This window comes from Peromyscus californicus, unplaced genomic scaffold (assembly GCF_007827085.1).
Source record: "Peromyscus californicus insignis strain IS unplaced genomic scaffold, ASM782708v3 Scaffold_2__1_contigs__length_46816999, whole genome shotgun sequence".
NCBI classification, from domain to species: domain Eukaryota; kingdom Metazoa; phylum Chordata; class Mammalia; order Rodentia; family Cricetidae; genus Peromyscus; species Peromyscus californicus.
The window spans coordinates 43,539,504-43,563,205 of NW_026294540.1; the positions used below are offsets into that span (position 1 = coordinate 43,539,504).

At 43.8% G+C, this 23,702-nt stretch overlaps 1 protein-coding gene across 5 annotated transcripts in view; it reads right to left on the bottom strand.

Annotated features, from left to right (window-relative positions):
• The window catches only part of LOC128120508 (NEDD4-binding protein 2-like 2), a 95,336-nt gene that overhangs the window by 38,826 nt on the left and 32,808 nt on the right, over positions 1–23,702 (bottom strand). The window lies entirely within an intron of this gene.

The window sequence follows — 23,702 nt, forward strand, 5'->3', positions numbered from 1 at the left end:
CTCAGAATGGTGTGTATAATGGAAACAGTAAGATGTCAGGACCTTCCCTTCTGGGAGCGTAGGAGGGCGACAGGTCCTGAGACTAAGGCACGAAGGAGTGCAATCAGGAAACAGCTCAGTGTGTGTTGTTGTCCATGTTGTGCTACATGTTACAAACACCACGTCATGCCCCTTGAAGAGCGGAAATCGCTCCTATGGGTCTGTTTCTCAGGACACCTCCTGACGAGGGCTGAGACCGTGCAGGAGGAAATGTAAAAGGGTACCTGGTGAGTCACTGAACCTCAGAGGACAGTAGGCACTCAGATTCTAGCGCAACTTATTGTTTTCTGCTTCATGAAAAATACTGTAACGAGGCTGATGGCCGCTTTCATCCGGGAATCATTAAGTATGATTTCAAAATTCCTTGTGGTTAAACTATAATGCAATTATAGAGTATATAAGGTGTAGGCTATTTTCAATAGATGGGCAGCCACCGTGATTCACCTCAGGTTGTATTGTCTCCTTCCCTCACCAACTCCACACCTCCTCTTTGGGACCTGAACCCCACTGGAACTGGACTCCAACAATCAACTATTTCAAACTTTTGTTTGTTTGTTTTTTGGTTTTTTTTTTTTGTTTTTTCGAGACAGGGTTTCTCTGTGTAGCTTTGCGCCTTTCCTGGAACTCACTTGGTAGCCCAGGCTGGCCTCGAACTCACAGAGATCCGCCTGGCTCTGCCTCCCAGTGCTGGGATTAAAGGCGTGCGCCACCACCGCCTGGCTGTTTTTGTTTTTTTGACAGGGTTTCTCTGTGTAGTTTTGGTGCCTGTCCTGGATCTCACTCTGTAGACCAGGCTGGCCTCGAACTCACGGAGATCCGCTTTGCTCTGCCTCCCAAGTGCTGGGATTAAAGGCGTGTGCCACCGCTGCCTGGTCTATTTTCAAACTTTTTGATTGAATCTTTTACTCTTCTCTAAGGAGCTGTCCCAACTTGGACTTCTACCACACACTATGACAAAAAGTACATAGGACAGGGAGGCCACTGTACTAACCTGCCTCCAATAGAAGGGGATTTGAAAGGTATTCCACAGGGACTTGGTGTGCAGAGCATGTAGCATCTTCTATAGAAAATGAGAAGCTTCCCAGGGATATCAGTCATACCTCAGAGTTCATAAAAGAAAAAAAAAAAAAAAGACCCAGATGTAAATCCACACACCCATGGACACCTGATTTTTGATAAAGAAGCCAGAAATACACACTGGGAAAAAAGACAGCACCTTCAACAAATGGTGCTGGTCATGTAGAATTCAATAGATTCACACTTACCACCCTGCAAAAACTCAACTCCAAATGGATCAAAGACCGATCCCAGCATAAAACCAGATATACTAAACCTGATAGAAGAGAAAGTGGGTGTCTAGTTAGGGTATCTGTTGCTGCAATGAAACACCATGACCAAAAAGCAAGTTGGGGAGGAAAGGGTTTATTCAGCTTACATTTCCATATCACTGTTCATCCTGGAAGGAAGGAAGTCAGGACAGGAACTCAAACAGGGCAGGAACCTGGAGGCAGGAGCTGATGCAGAGGCCATGGAGGGGTGCTGCTTACTGGCTTGCTCCTATGGCTTACTTAGTCTGCTTTCTTATAGGAGCCAGGACCACCAGCCCAGGGATGGCCCCACCCACAATGGGCTGGGCCCTCCCCCATCAATGACTAATTGAGAAAATGCCTTATAGATCTTATGGAGGCATTTTCTCAAGTGAGGTTCCCTCCTTCCTGGTAACTCTAGTTTGTGTCAAATTAACATGAGGCTAGCCAGCACAGCAGGGGAATAACCTTAAATTCAATGGCACAAGAAAAGACTTTCTGAATAGAACACCATTAACACAGGTACCAAGTTCAACAAGTAATAAATGGGACTCCATGAAACTGAAAGGCTTCTGCAAAGCGAAGGACATCAGCATTCAGATAAAGTGTCAGGCTACTGAACGGGAAAAGAGTTTTACCAACTACACATCTGACAGAAGGCTAATATCTAATACACATACAAAACAACAAATAACCCAATTAAAAATGGGGTGCAGATCTAAACAGAATTCTCAAAAGAGGAAACTCAAATGGCTGAGGAACACTAAAGAAATGTTCAACATCCGTAGTCATCAGAGAAATACAAATCAAAACTATTTTGGGATCTCATACCTGTCAGAATGGCTAAGACGCATAAAAGAAATAACAGCTCATGGTGGTGAGGATGTGGAATAAGGGGAACAGTCATCCATTGCTGGAGGGAGTGCAAACTTGTATAGCCACGATAGAAATCAGTGTGGTGGTTCCTCAGCTAGATGGCAATCAATCTACCTCAAGACCTAGACATATCACTCTTGGGCATATACCAAAAGGATGCTTCATCCTACCACAAAGACACATGCTCATCCATGTTCACTGCTGCTCTATTCATAACAACCAAAACTGGAAACAACCAAGATGTCCCTCAACAGAAGAATGGATAAAGAAAATGCAGGACATTTTTACACAATGGTGTACTACTCAGTCATTCAAAACATGAAATCATGAAATTTACAGGTAAATAGAAGAAACTAGAAGAAAAACACCCTGAGTGAGGTAACCCAGACCCAGAAAAGTAAGAACTTTTGCCCCCCTCTTGCATATTATTTAGACTGTTGGTAGAGAACTTACACACAGGTTGGTGTGTTAAAGATACAGCAGGCCAACAGCTCTTCCACAGCGTGCTCCTGGGGTGTTTGGTCATCTTGTTCACGTGTCAATCACACCTGACTGACTTCTTCCAGCCCCCAGCAATGCTCAGATGGAGCATCTCCATTTGCAGAAGCTGCTCAGTACACTGCTGTTTTTTATTTCCTCCTCTCTCATGGCACAGATGGAGCAACACAGCTTTAAGTCACGCTTCAGAATACATCTGGGTTTTGTTGTTGTTGTTTGGTTGGCTATTTTTGAGACAAGGTTTCTCTGTGTAGCCCTGGGTGTCCTGGAACTCACTCTGTAGACCAGGCTGGTCTCAAACTCAGAAACCTGCCTGCCTCTGCCTCCCGAGCGCTGGGATTAGAGGCGTGCGCCATCACCACACGGCCATACATCTGGTTTGTATTTTCTTTTCCTGTTAGCAGATTTGGCCGTTTGTTTCATACAAAGACCCTAGCACATACATACCAGGGACATGATCTTGAAACTGACGTCTGTGCTGGGCCAGCTGACTTCCTGGATCTGGCCAGTAGCTTTACGTATCTTCTAAGTTCAAAGGCTGAAGTCACTGGCCATGGAAATCAGACAGTGTCATTTTCTTTAGGTTTTTTCCTTTCCTTTTCTTTTTTTTTGCAGAGGTGGTCCACACTTGTTTCCTGGTCGTCCGGTGTTCCAGCGTTGACTTCTTCTTGTCTCCGTGTACTTTATGAAGGCACACATGTGGAGCTGTGCAGTGCTGCTGCTGCTGCTGCTGCTGTTGCGATTTTGGTATTAGAGATGCTCCAGGACTGCTGAGCTACACACACAGCAAGCCGGCTCCCAATTGTAGAAAATAAAAACACCCTGTGAATGCTATGTTCATGGCCTTCGTCTTCCGTGGGCTTTATCAGCAGCCAGTATCACCACATACATTCAACAAAACCACTTATAAAATATTACAACATTAATAGTTTCTGGGTGTTGATGAGTTGGGTGAGTTCCCTGGCCCTTCAAAAGCCAAATTATAAAGAAGTTTCATGTCAAGGTTTCTTATGTAAAATGTAGGTACAAAACCAAGTGGCTAACAGTGAGTCTATTTTCAATCATGTTCCATGTTTTTAACATGTAAAGAAAATCAACCTTCACATAACTGCCTTAGAGCCCCCATGAATTTCTCTTTCCAGGCAGGTTGACACTGGTGAATCATTAAAGCCTACCAACCATGTAGGGTCCTGCCTCCGCCCCCCTTTGGGTAACTGTTGCCTTGCTTGCTGATATTGATATCCTCCCTATGCTAATTCCCTGCCGGGTTCCACCCTCCTGAATGCTTATATACTGCATAATGGGCGTTAACAGCTTAGATGCAAGATTGTAAAACATGGTAGCAAACTTCTGCCCTCTGGGGTTCTCCCATTGTGCTGTAAGCCTGTATTTAAGACCTCCTCCCTTCTTCAATAAACGACATTCAGCAAAAAAAAAAAAAAAAAAAAAAAGTCTACCAACCATTACTTCATATGATACTCAGTGGCAAGATTCAGGCATGGGAAGAATGAAAGGCAGGCGTCCTGGAGGCTCTAAGTCTTCACCCTCCCACTGGCTCTAGGAGTGAGTGGGTTCAACTCTGAGGACTTCCCTTTCCTGTCGATGAGCCCTGAAGGAGATGCCCTACACATTTAGCACTAATAGCCCAGTTCTGTAGCCTGTCACATACTACCAAACAGAAGCAATAATGTTTAGTATTGATATCTATAAAAAAAAAAAATAGCATCATGGGCTGGGCAGTGGTGGAGCACATCTTTCATCCCAGCACTTGGGAGGTAGAGGCAGGTGGATATGTGTGAGTTCGAGGCCAGCCTGGTCTACAGATTGAGTTCTAGTACAGCCAAGGCTACACAAAAACAAAAACAAACAAAAAAAGAAAGAAAGAAGGAAAGAAGGAAAGAAAGAAAGAAAGAAAGAAAGAAAGAAAGAAAGAAAGAAAGAAAGAGAAAGAAAGAAAAGGTCCACATTAGCTTTCTTCTCCTGGATGTTTACTGCCTAAAGACTGCGCCCCTACGAGACTCCCCCTGCTGAATTAGACAACCTGTCTCGGTGTCTAGCTGTAGTAGTAAGTGCCGCTGCTTGCCCAGCTGAATGCAGTAACCGATCCTCTGTTCACTCTACAGTAAACGCATTGAGCTTTCAGGGAGATGTGGTTTTTCCAGCCACGAGTCTGCACAACTCGATCTCAGCTTTCTGTCTGTCTGTCTTCTCTTTCCCACACCACCCTAGTCAGCACAGCACGATGCCAACGTCATGACTCGGGCAGCAGCCTGTGAAAGCCGCGCACCTGTGGCCTCACGAGAACAGCGTCTCCTGCTTTGACTGTGATGGAAGGGTCGCTGTCACTGCTCCTCTGCTACACCCGGCAAGGATTGAACTTGGCTCACTGCAGTTAGCCACTTGCCATCTAGTGTCCTCTCTCCCCTTGCTCAAATTTTAGTGTGACGTCTCCACAATATTCTCTTGCCTTTAGTTCTTACCTTAGAGTAATTATCGATGATACCATCTTGTTTGTTTCCTAAGGACCCACCTCCATTTTCAACATATCTGTATTAAGTTTTCATACAATTTTCACCCCCAATACTGTCCCTGTCGTTTCTGCATTCAACACTTGCTTGAGGCCTTTAAGTGGATATAATTCCTTTAAGTGGATATAAAGCATCAAGTGGCTCAAACTATCAGATTCTTTGCACTATTTGCCACAATAGTTTGTGCCTTCCTCTGTGACTGTCCCTTCATTTCCTTTCCGAGGTCTCTTAGCTCCTAACCCTAGAAATGAATAAACTGAATTCTCTTGTTCTCTAAAGACACTGACTTAGGCAATCCCCCTGGGTTTCCCATGTAATCACTCTGCCCAGCTGTGACCTTCGGGACCTCAGCCCTACCACTAATATGTCTGACCACAGCATCAACCAAGTCCATTTGCCCCCGACACTTTTGTTCCAGTTGCCGTTAAAACTGGGAGACATAGAAATACATCTATTAATCATTAACATTACAAGTATGAAGCCATCCTCTATTCCCGGACCCATGAAAGGTTAAAGGTGTAATTCTTACCTTCGGTCGGTGAGAGGGGCACTATTCACTCATATCAGCTACTGTCGTCTCAGTTCTCTGAGACTCCACTTGCTCCAGCCAAGAATTAGGAGGGAAAAATATACATATAATTTTTAGATATATAAAGGAGCCAGGAACAGCAGTGGATACTCAAGAATATAAGCATCCCAGACATCAAAGAACTACCATGTGGTCCTGACCTGTAAGAATACTGAAATACCAGGGCTGGAGAGACTGCTCAGCAGTTAGAGCACTGGTTGCTCTTCCAGAGGACACAGATTCCGTTCCCAGCACCCACATGGTAGCTCACGACTGTCTGTAGCTCTAGTTCCAGGGGACTTGACACCTTCACACAGACACACATTCAGGCAAAAAATCAATGCACATAAAATAAATCACTAAAAGAAAGATGGGCTGGAGAGATGGCTCAGAGGTTAAGAACACTGACTATTCTTCCAGAGGTCCTGAGTTCGATTCCCAGCAAGCACATGGTGGCTCACAACCATCTGTAACGAGATCTGGTGCCCTCTTCTGGCCTGCAGTCATACATGCTGCATACGCAATAAATAAATAAATAAATAAATAAATAAATAAACAAACAAATAAATAAATCTTTTTTTTCATTTGCAAATAAGATTTATTATTTAATTTCTCCTATTTTCCATTGTATTTCAATAAAGCATGTTTACAACCCAAAACGACAATATTTTACTCATTTAATGTTTCAACTAATCTTATTTGAGCACCAATGAGATTGCTCTGTTAGAAATGTCCGTGTTGTGCAAGGCTGTGACCTCATCTTGATCACCATATGAAGATGGATAAAAGTAGACCCCATAAAGTTATATTCTATTCTCAACATTTCTGTCATGGCCTACATTACACACACACACACACACACACACACACACACACACACACACACATATACACACACACACACACACACACACACAGAGCAGAAAAAAATTAATATAAATCTCACTGTTATTACATTATGTGGCATCACTGGATAATAACCTTAGAAGACAATACTTCAAGAAAGTGCCAAATGGATAACAGATAAGGACATGAAGATGCATGCAACCTCAAATGATATACATTTAAAACAAATCTTTAAACTAATTTCCTATCATGAATATTTTTCTATTGTAATTCCTGAAACACAGGTATTGGTGCATCTGAAGGATTTTATCCATCATGAATTGGTTCATGTAATAGAAAGCAAGCATGTAGGCTTGAATTTTGAGAAATCAAATATATATATACATAGTAAAATAGATATGCATATATAATCAAAAATATATACATAGTAAATATATATGTATATATAATCAAATTATATTGTGAAATATACAGTTGATTACTGATTTACTCAAATTATTGCATCTCTTTCAGATTGATGAAAATTTCTTCAGATATATACATGAAGTATTTAATTTTTTTTATATTCTCTATTAAGTATTTTAACATTATCATTAAAATGTTTTGACCAAACAGCAATCATTGGAAGTATATCATCTACCTCAGGACTTGTACCCTCTTCTGGCCTGCAGTCATACATGCTGTATACGCAATAAATAAATAAATAAATAAACAAACAAACAAACAAATAAATAAATAAATCTTTTTAAAAAAAAGAAAGAAAGGGAGGAAGAAAGAAAGCAAAAGCTGGGTAGTGGTGGCACACTCCTTTAATCCTAGCACACGGTAGGCAGAGGCAGAGAGATCTTTGAGTTCGAGGCTAGCCTAGTCTACAGCGTGAGTTCCAGGACAGTCAGGGCTACACAGAGAAATCTTGTCTTAAAAAAACCAAAAACCAAACAAACCCCACAAAAAACCAAAACACAACAAAAAACGACCCAAAACTGAAATACTTATCATTAGGCAGATGGAGCCTCCTCCTTTCTAATTACGTAGCCCAGTCCTTCAGAATTTCTACAGACCCTTCAACTAACAGGGGAAAGACTGGGACTCCAAAGAGCCCTCGGAGTCCTTTTCTAGTATAGTAACCAAGCTGCACCCTGACTGGTTACTCTTCATGCTATCGACCCTCCCTTACACCCCTCCAAAGCATGCTTCTCGAGCCATGCCTCTGTCCCCTTGAGTTTCCCATAGCTAGCCTGCACTCTTCCTCTCACCCAGACCTGCAGAAACTAGTGGGTCTTGGCAGCAACAGAGCTGCCCTCTAACTCAAATATAAACCCCAAAGGACGGACATCTCAAAGGTGCTGGTGGCCACTGAGGCTCAAGGTGTCAGCCCACCAGGAGGGAACTCTCTGATGGGTCACTCTCGGATAGGCGAGGCCCTGAGACCCCAGACCCCGGAATGTCTTTGGCTTCTGCTGCTGCTGCTCTTTCTCTGGTATCTGGCATGGTGTGAATGGGTGTGGGGGAGATCCCAACTGCCTGTAATGTAGTGCGTTTAACTCACGGAAACATCCCGTTCTACTGGGCATTTTTACTTGTGGATTATTATGAAGATGATTTCTTCCTAAGCTGTAATATCTAATTGATAATAATAATGTTAGTTTATACAGAGTTTTGATGAATAAAAATAATTATAAGGAAGTGTCACACAGCTAGAACACATGAGTTTCTATTGAAGAGCCATCAATTGTGGCTTAGGTTAATGATTAAGAAAAACAGTTGAGTCGCAGTAGCCCAGTTAGCTTAAATTCTTTTAACCTTAATGTTGGGAGATGTTTTCAGGTTTTGGGGTGCAACATAGCTGAAACAAAGCTCTGAAAATTACTTAAAAGTTAGTCTAAGATGTTTTCATCAAATAGCTTTGAGGTGAAAAACCCAAGAAGATAATCTAAAGTTTTAGAAAGGCACAGCGTTGAGTGAAGAACTCTTTAAGGTCAGGGAACAAGAACAAAGCAGCCCAATTATTACTAGCTGACGCACTTTTCTTGCTAGCATTGGTTGATGACCAAAGGTGATAATTAATTCCTCATACCCATTTCTGCCTTCAACCTCCTCATATAAAAAAAAAACTATGGATGAGTGGGTATGTACCCTAAAGATTTAAAGTAGAGCTGATTTTCATATATAAAAGTTTAGGTTTGTGATTCCTTTAAGACTCCTTATAAGATTACCTTTCAAGATAAGTAATAAAGTATTTGGCCCTTTCTTTGTAACTGCAAAATACAGCCTGCCAGTAAAGTCCTGACTGAGAAGGATACCTTGCTTGCCCACATGGTTAACCTATAACAAGTTGCTTGGGTATGAATGAATGTATGTGGGTTCTTGGGATAATGTTTTTCACCTGCAATACTTAAATGTTTAATCATGTAAGGGATCTGGAAAACATGCTGTTTTCACTGTAATCATTCACTTACAAAACAGAATGTAAGCACACTGTAATTTTATACTGCCTGAAAGATTTTGCTGGGGTATATAAGCTGTAAGGGAAAGAACAGAGATAGAGTTGGAGAGAGTTAAAATGGGTCAGAAGGAAGGCATCAAGAATGAGAGTTAGGAGGAGAGCATCAAGAGAGAAGAAGGAAAACAGCAAGAGACAGAAGGGTTGTTTCTGGAGAGAGAGAAGAGAATATAGAACACAGAAGAATAAAGAAGGAAACTATCAAGAGAGTGTGTGTCTTTTCCCCTAACCCCTCAGATAAAAAAGCCATAGAACTCGCCGACTCCATGGCTTCCCCCTGAGCCCTGCGCTGCTGGAGGCTGGTCCCCCAGGCTCTCAAAAGGATCGTGTCTGGCTCTGCTGAGGCAAACCTGAGGCTGTCACTGCTGACCACTGACTCCCGTGTCCTTGTGTAGTTAGCTGTAGCACCTGCAGCCTCCCTGGAGTTGTGAACGAAGCAGCCAGGAAGAGAACAGATGTGCTGGCTGGCAGACAGGCCCCTATGCTGTTAGATAATCTTGGTATTACCTTTCCAGAGAGGCATATGCCAGCTACCCCTTGTGACTTCCCTTGTGACATGTCTATAGACTGCTGTGGTGAGAACGTCAGACACTTGTTCACTGTACCAAAGGGCTGGGTTAATAAGCAGAAACACCACCGAATTCCTAAGAGCCATCTTGTCAGGCTCCTCACTCAGTTCACGATACCTCTTGAATCTGCCAGCTCCTCTCGGGGTATTCCACGACACGGCGAGGCAGCCCATGCTGGGCTAGGGAGTGTGGGGAGGGCAAAGCAATTGAAGAGGACTCCTACTTCTTTCTCGGAGACAAACAGGGAAAAGGAGCAGCACGCTTGGGGCCCCGACGCCCTTGGCAGATGGGCGAACCCATTTCTTAAACCTCATGTCTTCTAAAATAGAAAGGGGAACAGAAAGTGAGGAGAAGCCCGCCTTTCATGCTGGTGCTTTTTAACAGAAGGAAACAGGAACAGCTACCAGGGGATGGTGGCGCTCTCAGGACCGGGGCAGAGTACTTACAGGCAAAGTACTAAGGATTCCACTAACGGTCGCACCAATTCCCATGCTATGAAGCTTTCAGTTTGCCTGTTTTCTTTTCCAGTACTGAGAAGTCAGTTCAGGGGCGTGCACAATCTAGATAAACCCTATTACTGAGAGGACCACCAAGCTGGCCTTGAACTCACTGTGTAACCCATGTGCTAGCTGAAAGGTACGGGCCACACCCTGCCACGTTTAGTTTCTCCTAACCTACATGCTGGACAGTTGAAAACTAAGAGCTGGCTCTCTGTCACAGGACCTGAACACTAGGTGACAGAAACCACTCTACCTGAGAGATATCTCACCCCAGTACCTTGAGATCTTTACAGGCACCAAAATTGAGACAAATAATCAATTTGAATAAACATGAAGTCGCTGAAGTTAGTCATACCTGACCAAGATCAGAAGTACACTAAATACCCCTCAAAGCGGAGTACGAGCAGATAAACAGGAAACCACACTACTAAAATGCCCAGATACATGTACTGATTAGAGTTACCCCCCCCCCCCCCCTTAATCTTATGCAACTGCCAAACCAGTGCTGATAGGTTGCCTCCATATCTCAGGCTGTTCTGCAGTACTGATGTGTTTAGCCTCCCAATTGGGAAGCTATCCAGAGGTGCTAACAGGGCAACTTAAATTGCTTCCATACAGATGTTAACATGTGAAGAGTTTGCTACTTGTTTTCAAGATCCAGGAGTTGTGGTTGCACTGCTTAAAAAAATCATTATAGAATTTGACAGTGACTTTATGTGTGCTGGGTAAAGTGTTTTACAGTTTCGTGTATGGCTTGTATTTTAATCTTTTTTTCTAGTAACTCACTTTCAGTGTCCTTTAACTAGACTACCATGGGTGGATTTTTTTAAAGGCAAGTTCTTAGGTAACTCAGGCTGGCCTCAAACTTGCTATGTGGCCAAGGGTGACTGTGAACTTCTGATCTTCCTGCCTTTGTACTCCAAGTGAGGGATTACAGGCACGCACCGCCCCCAGTTTTGTGTAGCGCTGGCTTTGTAGGTGGGGCTGTGCACATGACAGACAGGCCCTCTATTGACTGAGTTACATCTCTAGTCCCTAGGGAATTTTAAGAAACCACTCTCAACTAGACTTAGAAATGCCCATTTAAAACAGAAGACCATGCCTCACTTCTGCCGGAGGTCTCAAGGACTTCCTAGGTGGTTCCCGCGGTCTGGCTCTTGACCTGATCTCTCAAATGGGGACAAACAGAACCTCTAAGGGGAGTTCCCAAGCTTTGGGAAGTAAAGCCTCTTCTGTCAGTTCTGGCGGACTTTAAACTAAGCGGAAGGGGCTGAGGCTCACTGCTGCCCCCTACTGATATGTCCATTAGTATGCTCCTGTCTTGTCCTCACATACCCATTTGTATTTCCAGCTCAGCCTTCTCTGAACTATGAACACACAACATATTCAGCACGTGCATCTGGATGTCTAGAATGTACCTCAAGCTTGACATGTCCCAAACTATGTTTTTCTTCCCAAATGTGTCCTCCTTCCGAACACGTCTACCACAGTGACCCCAAATTCGCTATTGTTCATACCTATTATTTGTCTCATTCAATAACATGTCCCCTCTTCTCACACTTCCACCTTTTTCCTTTTGGTCCTTCGATAACAGGGTTTTCCTGTGTAGCTCTGGCTGTCCTGGAACTCACTCTGTAGACCAGGCTGGCCTTGAACTCAAGAGATCTGATAGCCTCTGCCTCCTAAGTGCTGGGATTAAAGGCGTGCGCCACCACTGCCCGACTGGACTTCTACCTCTTAATTTCATTCTACCAGTCTTTAAAAATTGTTTGTGTATGAGTGTGGCATATATGTACGTGTGTGGTTGTGCACAAGTACAGAATCCAGTGGACACTGGTGTCCTCCCCTCTCTCTCTCACCATACTACCTTGAGACAGTCTCTCACTGAAGCTGGAGCTAGGCCAGCAGGCAGCAAGCTACAATAATTCATGATTACTGGTGCACATGACCATACCTGGCTTTTTACATGGGTTCTGGGGATCTGAACTAAGCACCTTACGTATGTGCAGCAAGTGTCTGTTCTTCCCGGCTGGGCCATCCCCCTAGCCTCCAACTCTGGACTTAAGTCACAGTTACATTACATGAGTTACTGCAAAAGTTCTTAGTCCTGCCTGCATTCTTGCTTCGCTGAAGGCAGTGATCTCATCTCTTTGCTCAGAACTCCCCAATGGCATTCCTTCTCAAGCAAGGTAAAGGCCCATATTCCTTCAATAATTTTTGAGGCCTCATATTATCTCATTACTTGTTCGACTGGCTTCTTTTCGGCCACTCTGCCCTAGCCTGACTTGACTCCACAAACGAACTGGTTTCCTTGTCCACACCAGTCTCATCAGGACCCTTACTTGCAGGATGCTGCCCCTGCTCCTGCACTGCTCTCTGCAATTTGCTCTCAAGTTTCTGCTCAGATGCGTCAGTCACTCCAAGTAAAGTGGTGGTCATTTCTTTTTTGTTTTTTTTTCTTTTTTGTTTTTTGAGACAGGGTTTCTCTGTGTCGTTTGGAGCTGGTCCTGGATCTTGCTCTGTAGACCAGGCTGGCCTCGAACTCACAGAGATCCACCTGGCTCTGCCTCCTGAGTGCTGGAATTATGGCGGGCACCACCACTGCCCGGTCGGTCATTTCCTTAAGTTTTGCCTTTGTGCTCATATTCACACTGCTTTACCACCCTTCGTGGCAGACCACGTGACTTACTGCTCTATAGCAGGGGAAAGGGCAAATACTGTTTATTTTGCATACTGCTACATCTCTACCACCCAGAACTCAAGAACTACTGTAGCATGAATAATTCTGAGCTCCTGTCACTAAGGTTCTGATCATTCAGTTGCCACTGCCTGTACCTTTTTCTATATTCTTGTCCACTTGCTAAATCCTAAATCCCATTTGGAGATGAAGCTTAGTCATCAATTCTGGTGGAAATCCTTCCCCTGAACCTGACATTTCACTTTCCCCTCTATCTGTTAATTATCCATCCATTAAATAGTGGCAACATAATTCTGCTGCTATATATTTGTGCACAAAACAAACTTTCACCGTCTCTTCACTACGGTTCACATTCTTCCAACCAGGAAAAAGGTTTTCTCGTTTTGTTTTGTTTCGTTTCTGCTCACAAATTTCAGCTTCCACCCACTACTCTTCTACAGTATTAATTCTTAGCCAACGTAGTCAACGCCTGTAATCCCAGCACTCAGGAGGCTGAGGCAGGAGGATCACCACAAGTTCAAGGCAACTGTGGGCTATACATTAAGTTCCAGGGAGTCTGGGTTACATAGTGAGACTCTACAGAAACAAACCACGAAGGCAGAGTTACTAGGCTCCCTCTTCCTGGGCCCTGAGCCATTTCCCCACAGTTTCAACTCAGTCTAGACTTACTGTGTTCTTCCCTGTTTTTGGCATATGGATTCAATCTCTACACCTCTGCTAAGCTTTTACAACTAGAGTCAGAATAAATTGAGGGAATTTTCCTGTGCTGACTTCCTATCAAGCTCCATGTCTGTCAAGGACAATCAAGACAGAAGGAAGGTCCAATCTAAAAATTATCCCTCCAAGGCCGGGTGTCTTGGTGCATACCTGCAGGGTCAGTATTCAGGAGATGAAGGCAGGAGGATCAGGTGATCAAGGTTATTCTCAGCTACACAGTGAGTATGGGACCAGCCTGGACTACATGAGACAGTGAGGAAGGAAGGAAGAAAGGAAGGAAGGAAGGAAAAAGAAAGGTCCTAGAGAGAGCTCAATAGATGAGAGCCTTTCCCTCTATCAGAGGATCCTAGTTCAGTTCTCAGCACCCCATCAGTCAGGTCACAGGCTCCTGTAACTCCAGCACCGGGGGAACCCAACATCTCCAAACTCTGCAGGCACTTGCACACATGTGCACATATTCTCACTGACATAATGCACATAATTAAAAATAATACTAATTTAAAAATACAGTAATTAAATCCTTACCATAAAACCACAGTGTACAGCCAAATAAAGCAAGCCTGCAAGAGTCCCAGAGCACTCATGGAAGACTCATTCTTTGCTCCATCCAACCTCGTTCAACTCCAGCTTGGTTCCTGACCTCAGACTGTCTCTCATGCCCTCTTCCTGTATTTTCTCAGCTTAGGTTTCCCCAGCACATTTGGTGTTAATCTTTTTACTCTGGCTGCCTTAGACAGACGCCCACCAGAGCTTCAGGCCTGAGGATCCACTCTGAGCTCTGTGTTTTCAGCAAGTCTACCTAGCTTCCAAAATAGATGAATTCACACACATACATTTCTTCATGTGCTGGGGATGTAGCTCAGTGGTAGAGTGTGTCATTAGCATGCATGAGCCCTGGAGTTAATTCACAGAACTACACATCTGCATGTTTGCAGAACTACACATCTGCATGTACATACTCTCTCTCTGTCTCTGTCTCTCTCTTGAGAGAGTTCTGTATCAATTCTATACTACAAGAACAGATCCACATTTTGCTTGTAAGATCTTAATGACTAATAAAAACTGATAAGCTTTCCTTTCTCTACTGAATGCCATATGTATCCTGCCTACTAATAAGATTTTTTTTTTTTTGAGACAAGGTCTCCCTGTGTAGCTCAAGCTGGTCTCAAACTTACAATTCTATTAATTCCACCTCTCAAATACAGGACTGCAAATGTATACACCACACCTGAGCAAATAAAGCCATGTTTCTATAAACCGTTTCTAAATATTTTTTCTACTTCTGAGTATGAGAATCTACGAGGAAAACAAGAACACTGGCACATCCTAAGACACTCAGAGCAGAGTTAATTTTAAGAAGTGACCGGGCTGATAGCGATTACGTTCTGGTACCTTACGAACACCTCCCCTGCCCCTCCTGCACACGCTTGCTCACCTGTCTACGAATCTCTGACAACTGTGTCACTTCCGGAGCTGTTTATAGAAAAAGAGCCTGCGTCTGCTCAATCTGATGTTCCTTTCTGGAATGACTCACTCCCAGGAGCCCAGGCTGCAATTAACTAGCAATTTCACATGGGTACATGAGCATCACACAGAACATTATGTACTCTGTGTGTGTGTGGTGGTCCTCCATGAAAACAAGAGACAGGAAAAGAGGGCTTACTATTTTCAGTAAGTTTTATTTTTTAAGTCCCCTCCACCCCCTGACCCCAAGGTAGGCTCTGTGTAGCCCTGCCTGTCCTGGAACTCACTCGCTCTGTAGACCAGGCTGGCCTCAAACTCACAGAGATCCACCTGCCTCTACCTTCTGAGTGCTGGCATTAAAAGGCATGTGCCGCCACCACACGGCATTTTTTTTTTTTTTTTTTTTTTTAAAGAGAATGACATACAAAATTTGACTTTAAAACAAAACTTTGCTTAGCCAGGCCATGGTGGAGCATGCCTTTAATCCCAGCACTTGGGAGGCAGAGCCAGGTGGATTTCTGTGAGTTCGAGGTCAGCCTGGTCTACAGAGCAAGATCCAGGACAGGCACCAAAACTACACAGAGAAACCCTGTCTCAAAAAACCAAACCAAAACAAAACCTTGCTTTAAAAATTTTTTTAAGAACTTGTATGGTTTGCTCAATAGACCATTCTCATGAAACAAATCCTACCACTTTGTCACAAATAGGCTTATTAACCATTACCTACTACTCATTGGTAAATCAAACCCACAGTCCACAAAAGCTGCAACAAAATACTTTGTAACACAAGCGACAGCCTAGGTAATTTTTCTTTCTATCATACTAAATTATAAACAATTAGGCATATGAACTTTCCAACCTCAAACAAGATAGCAATTTTATTGAACCCTACTAAGAATCCATACAACATAGGTGAAAAAAACCTTGCCAGTATTCATAAAAAGGGACACATAGGGGCCGGAGGGATGGTGCAGCAGTTAAGAGAACTTGCTCGTTCAGAGAACTTTGGTTCAGTTCCCTGCACCTGCACTGTAGCTCACAATGGCCTGTAACTCCAGTTCCAGGGGATCCCATGCCCTCTTCTGGCCTACACAGGTAGCATGTGTATGTTATGCATTTACATACAGGCAGGCAAAACACTCATATACATAAAATAAAAACAAAACTTTTCAAAAAATGTACATGTATTAGAAATTGAATTATCCTATTGGTCAGTCCCCAACTTTGATAAGTAACTATGATAAATATAATGAAAGAAATCAAATGTTACTCTTCTGGGCTTTTCACAGCATGTCTACCTAGTTTCTCTTTGTCCAGTCAGTGCATTTCAAGCACTAAAAAGTAATCATGGGGGCTGGAGAGATGGCTCAGTGGGTAAGAGCACTGGCTGCTCTTCCAGAGGTCCTACGTTCAATTCCCAGCACCCACATGGTGGCTCACAACCATCTGGAGGGAGATCTGGCGCCCTCTTATGCATGTCTGGTGAACACTCGCGGTGACATCCGTCTCAGAGCTCCTGAGGTTTGATTCTGTCTGTACCTTTCCAAGAGAGCAAGTCACACCAACGTTTGGTTTTGCCATATACATAAGACATAATTATACTGCATAGCAGTCTATCCTGTTTACACTATACCAGTTCATTTTTGTGCCTGGGTTCTGCTGTGAGGGCTAATCTTCAAGGACATAATGATGTTGTTGTTTAATGTATATCAATTGAGAGTATTTCATGACTTAAAAAAACTTAGTAAAGATCATCTACACTTAGAACAACTTCTGTTTTTGCTGTTGACAGTACTGCCTGATACTGATCAGCAGCTGACTGACCAGGGTACTGGCTGCTGGTGGTTGTGGGATCTGTGTCAATGTCTTAAAATGATAAAGTGTCTGCATTGATTGACTCTGCCGTTTAATATGCAATGCTGTTTGACAGCATTCTGTTCACATGATGTAGTTCAAAATTGAAATCTATCCTCTCGAGGGCCTCCTTACCATCTAAATTGATACAATATTCTAAATTGTTTGCTGTCGTTTTACCAATACTCCTATTTCTTGAGGGACAGATCTCTCAGGGAATCTACAGGAAGCACCTGCAGGCCCCACTGTTGATTTTTGCAGTGAGATTGTGGTCAGTCTCTACCCCATCACTTCTGTAGTTGGTCTGCCCCGATGTCTAACTGCTCAGTCATTCGGGAAGACAGAAATCCACCTGTGAATTCTGTTCTCCTGTGAATTACAAGTGATGAGTCCTTCCACCTTTGTGGTTTGACAGATGCCCCAAAGGGCTCACTACTGCAGCTAGAGCCCTCAGTATGCCCCTTTGAGTCAGACTCCAAAGCTGAATTACTCCTCGACTCTTGTGCTCTAGAATGGATTCTGAGCAGGCACGAGAACGTGGCTCTCATGGACGACCGACCAGGTTTATAGGCAAGGAGTGCTTTTCCTCAGCAGGTCTGGGTACTGGACTATAACCAGATGTGCTGTAGTCAAGGCTGTGCTGACCCATTGGTTCAACACAGACAGGGTAGCTTTCGGGTGACTAATGGCCCTCGGACTTCTGAACTTAGTAAGCAAGCACCAGGTTCACTGTAAGTCACCAGTCGCATCGACCCTAATGACACATTTAGCTTGTCGTGGCAGTTCTGAAGCCGGGGCTTCTCAATGGCTGTATCCTCCTCCAATAGAAAACATCTTATTTTACAGTGGAAGCTATTTCTTGTGGCCACCATCATCAATTCCCTGGGTCTTCAATAGCATCCAAGTTCTACATGGCCTCTTCCTCATAACTCCTTAGCTAGGTTTTCTGAATGATGTGCTACAGCTTCTGTGCCAACATCTGCTTCTGTGTCTGCACTTCTGTTAGAGATCGTGTCTTCCTCTAGCCGTATGAACGACCTCTGCTGGCTTCAGACTTTCCATCTGTAGCTACCTCACTTCCCTTGGCTTTTGAAGAACTGAAGCATGCCAGGGCCATCGCTCAAAGGCATGTTCTGGCTAGTTTGATCTATCCATAACACATTTTATCATCAGAAAGTCTACTTCTTAAAATTCATGAGTACACTGGAGTACCACTTTGCAATTTTCTTCAAGAACTTTTATTCTGAGGGGCTGGAGAGATGGTTCAGAGGTTAAGAGTACTGGCTGCTCTTCCAGAGAGGAGCTGGGTTCAACTCCCAACCATGATAGCTTAACGACTCTAACTCCAGTGCCAGGGGATCCGATGTTCTCTTCAGGCACACTGACATACATGCAGGCAAAACATTCATACACATAAAATACCTTAAAACTCAAAAACATCTTTTGTTTTGCATTCAAGTCCTGGCTGATTGCTCAGCACAGGAGGACTAGCTTTTGGTCTATCTCAGCTTGAAGCATCCCTGTCTTATCTCTCACTTTATAACAATTATTTGTGACTACTTGAGCACGTGTGCATGTGCGTGTGTGCGTGTGTGTGCGCGCGTGCGTGTGGAGGGTCATGCCATCGTGCAGGTATAGAGGTCAGAGCACAGCTTGGTCTCACTGTGTGGGCCCTAGGGGCTGAAACTCAGGTCTGCAGAGGAGCAGCAAGTGCTTTCACTCACTCTGCCTTCTTGGGGCCATTAGTTTTAACATTTAATAGAAAGTGAGAGACTTTCCTTTCACTAGAACACTGAAGCAGATCACTGTTGGGGTGAATTAGCCTGATTCCAAGGATGGAGGGAGGCTGAAGAAAAAGCTGGCAAAAGAACAGAAGCTTGGTGGGCTCAGAATGTACACATTCACCAGCATGCTTAACATCTTATCTGGGCACAGGTCAAGGTACCACAAACCGCTGGTGGTAGCATCATCCAAGATCATGGTTTACCTATCACCTTAACAGAGGCTTAAAATACTGTTAAGAATATCAAATTGTGAGCCAGGTGGTGGTGGCGCATGCCTTTAATCCCAGCACTTGGGAAGTGGAGGTAAGTGGATCTCTGAGTTCCAAGGCCAGCCTGGTCTAACAGAGCAAGGTCCAGGACAACTAGGGAAGTTACACAAAGAAACCCTGTCTCAAAAAACCACATCAAAAAAAGGGGGTAGGGGTGGCGCTCACCTTTAATCTCAGCACTTGGGAGACAGAGGCAGGTGGATCTCTGAGACCAACCTAGTCTATACAATGAGTTCCAAGGCTACACAAAGAAACCCTGTCTTGAAAAACCAAAACCAAACAACGTCCCCATCCCCTGCAAAAAGTGAGCTCATATAGTTTGTTTAAAAAAAAAAAAAGACAAATAGCCTTGCTCAACTCATACAAGATGCAGAATCTGTGGAAGGCACTGAAGTGCTGCACGGTGAAACACGGGACACCTGTATATTACTGTTACTTCTCCATGTTGGCCTGAGAAATGACTGCAGGTAGGAAACTGTTCACTCTTACATCAAACTATCAAGACTTAGAGATGTACTTCTGTGGTAGTATTTGCCTGGCATGCATGAGGCTCTGGGTTTGATCTCCAAGATAAAACAAAACAAAGCAAACCACAGGTATTGTTTACTACATGCTGTAGTGATGCAATATTATGAAAAGCTTTCTTAAATTCTAACAGACTGGAACTCTAGCTGGACCTCACAGTCAGAGTTAATAATACACCATGAAGTCACTTAAGGCTGCTATCCTAGTGTGTACTCAGCCTGTTTTTAACAAGCCTTTACCAGAACAAGGTAACAATCAACCTTAATTGCCTTGGATTTCCCATGTAGTCAACCTATACAACCTAAACTAATACATAGCTGTAATTTTAAATTATGTATTCTTCCATGCTCCTGACACAGAACAATGCACGTGTATCATTTGCTTGAAAAGTAACTTCATAAACTACCTTAAATGTTGAAATGTATAGATTAATGGTTGATAAACAATGATGTTTGTCATCTGGGGCAGTTGCAGCCAGTGACTTAATCTGTTGTAAAACTCTGTTAAAGATTTCTGTAAAGTGCCAGGTGGTGGTTGGTGGTGCACGCCTTTAATCCCAGCACTCGAGATTGAGGCCAGCTTGGTCTACAGAGTGAGTTCCAGGATAGGCTCCAAAGCTACACAGAGAAACTCTGCCTCAAAAAACAAACAAAATTTTCTGAGCTGGGCGGTGGTGGCGCACGCCTTTGATCCCAGCACTCAGGAGGCAGAGCCAGGTGGATCTCTGTGAGTTCAAGGCCAGCCTGGTCTACAGAGCAAGTTCCAGTACAGGCACTAAAGCCATACAGAGAAACCCTGCCCTGAAAAACCAAAATAAATAAATAAATAGATAAAAATTCCGTAAAACCTCCCATATGCTCCACACGATGCTTTCTGTGCTGTTCAGGACACACAGCGTGACGCCCTTTGTGAGGGAGATGAAGACAAGCAGCAGAGAATTCAAATCTGGACTCCTTTTGGTTAAACGACTCCCAGGGCACGTTCTCTTATTTCTTCCCTCAACTCACCACCTGTGTGTCACTGCTGAGGAGTTACTCACTAATGTGTTTATCCAGGGGATGCATGTCAGCACTGAGCCAGACCCAAAGGATACGAAGACAAAGACGAAACAGTTGCTATACTGAAAACAGACTCCTCCACATCTGAGAGCCATCAGGTTCTTACAACAGTCACGTGTAAGAACCTGCCCTTTTCTCTGTTCCCACCACTGTATGTACAATGTGTTCCGAAGTTCATGCAAGTCTAGAAACACTGAAGTGACATTTTAAAAACTGAATTTAGGGCTGGAAAGATGACTCAGATGCTTTATAAGCACAAAGATACTTGAGTTCCACATCCAGGACCCTGTGTGTGTGTGTGTGTGTGTGTGTGTGTGTGTGTGTGTGTGTGTGTACAAAAAAAAAAAAACCCAACCAAAAACCTGGTATGTGCTGGAGAGAGGGAGACAGTTCTTCCTGGGGCTCACTGGCCAGCCAGCCTAGCCTAAATGCTGCGTTCCAGGCCAGCGAGCGCCTCTGATTTATCCTCTCTTCAAAGGCTTTCCACACGCAGTCACCGTCTAAGCACAGGGATTAGGCCCTCCATGTAGGAAATGAGGTTAAGGTTGGACACCATCTAGCATACAACACTCTGCCCAATAAAATTTGTCTTTCTTCCATGCAAAATGCATAGGACTCTATCCAAATAGCTCCCAAATTTTGACCCATTTTATCAACTTTTACATCCAAAATCTCATCTAAATGCCATTAAAATCAGGTATGGCTGGACTCATGATTCATCCCAAGGCAGAATTCTCCTCCTGCTATGAGGCTGTGAAAAATTATCTCCTTCCAAAATTCCAATGGTGAGATAAACATGGGAGAGACATTCCCATTCCAAAAGCAAGAATCAGATGATGGCAGGCCACAGTAAGTCCTGCAATCTGGTGAGACAAACGCCATTAGATGGTTTATGGTGGTGACGGTTTCGAGACAGGCCTTTGTAACCTAGGCTATGTAGCTAAGAATGGCCCCGAGCTTCTTCTGATCCACCTCTAGAATGCTGGGACTCCATCCACCACCACAGCCCAGTACAACGGGGACTGAACCTGGGGCCTTGGGCACGCTAGGCAAGCATTATCAACTGAGTTACACCCTTAGCCCTCAGATTTTTCAACCCTCTTTGAGCAAGGTATAATGGATAACACCCATAAACCTAGGACTTGGGAGACTGATGCTGGCTAAGTTTGAGGCCAGCCTAGGCTCCTTAGCAAGTCTGTTTAGAAAGAAGGAAGGAAAATCTTTCTTGGTTCCACACTATATTATCTGGTCTACTGAGAGGCAACTGTGGCCAGGGCAGTAACAAACCCTCTTCCACACAGGGAGTGGCCTAACTTATAACAAGGATCCTGTGGTAATAATGGTGGCCTGGATGACATGTTCTTGATCCTTCTTCCCTTCTGTTATTGAAGAATATCACCACATACTCACAGCTAGCTCTCTAGACCCATCTGCTGGAGTCACTGAACTCTCAAAGACATGCTTTATTTTGTCTCATAACTGACCCTTAGGCTTCAGCTGGCAGCAATCCTACTAATATAAGTCCTTCTCTATTCTTTCACTAGTTTCTGCTAACACGGCTGTTCAGATTCACAAACCAAGTATCAGCTAATCTCTTTAGTAAACAAGTATCTAGCCACAACCTGCTGTTGTTTCCAGAATGTTCTTTGTAATTTCTCAAATATGGTCTGATTATTTTTCGAAATCTTCCATGTCTCAGTTCTTTTGGGCTTAACAAGTCCTTCCTCAACTTACCTCTATCACATTTTACTGTAAGTAACTAAAAGACGTAAGGCCACACCATTAATATTTTCCTTAGAATTTTCATTTAAGGAGCTGGCATCTGACTCAGGAGATCAGTTAACAGTGCCTGCCACCAACTGGACAATCTGAATTTCATCCCCTGATCCCACAGGGTACAAGTGTCAGGTCCAAAGGAAACTCCAATTCCTCAAACTCCAAAAAGCAATCCAAATGTCCAGAAATGGGTTCAACCTGGACTAGAGGAGGATTTCTGTAGATTAAAGCCAGCATTCCTCAGGAACTTGTGAAACTTGTTCCTGTCTACTAAAAAGAGTCATTTCCCTTACCTATGACAAATTAAAGCACATCCTGGCTTCCAGGCTCCCTCAGTATCACAGTGCCTGTTTCACATTTCAAAGTTCATGCTAGTAGGCCCTTCTTACCTCCCTCCAGATCACAGGCTTCCCTCCCCCCAGCTACTTATTCTTCCTATAACCCTGCTAGTCTCACTGTTCTCTCTCTGATCCGCTTCTCACACCGTGTTCTCTCTATTCTCTATCCCCCACTATTCTCCCCTCTCTTACAGATAGCCCTGGCTCAAAAGGTCCAGCTAAATAGCCAAAGTTATCACTTATGAGTGTATTTCTTTTCTTTTTTGTTTTTGTTTTTTTTTTTTTTTTTTTTTTTGGTTTTTCGAGACAGGGTTTCTCTGTGTAGCTTTGTGCCTTTCCTGGAACTCACTTGGTAGCCCAGGCTGGCCTCGAACTCACAGAGATCCGCCTGGCTCTGCCTCCCGAGTGCTGGGATTAAAGGCGTGCGCCACCACCGCCCGGCTCTTTTTTGGTTTTTAAGACAGAGTTTCTCTGTGTATCCCTGGCTATCCTGGAATTCTCTCTGCAGACCAGGCTGGCCTCAAACTCACTGGTAACCACCTGCCTCTGTCTTCCATGCACTGAGATTAAAGGCGTGTATCACCACCACCCATTGAGTTCACTTATTTTCTACAAAACCTAAGAATATAATTTGGGGTCTGAAGAGATGGCCCAATGGTTAAGAGAACATACTGTGCTGTGGGATGGTCTGTATGTCAAGTGTGTTGCTAATTGGTCAATAAATAAATCACTGATTGGCTAGTGGCCAGGCAGGAAGTATAGGCGGGACAAGGAGGAGAATAAAGCTGGGAAGTGGAAGGCTGAGTCAGAGAGACACTGCCAGCCACCACGATGACAAACAGCATGTGAAGATGCCGGTAAGCCACGAGCCATGTGGCAAGGTATAGATTTATAGAAATGGATTAATTTAAGCTGTAAGAACAATTAGCAAGAAGCCTGCCATGGCCATACAGTTTGTAAACAATATAAGTCTCTGTGTTTACTT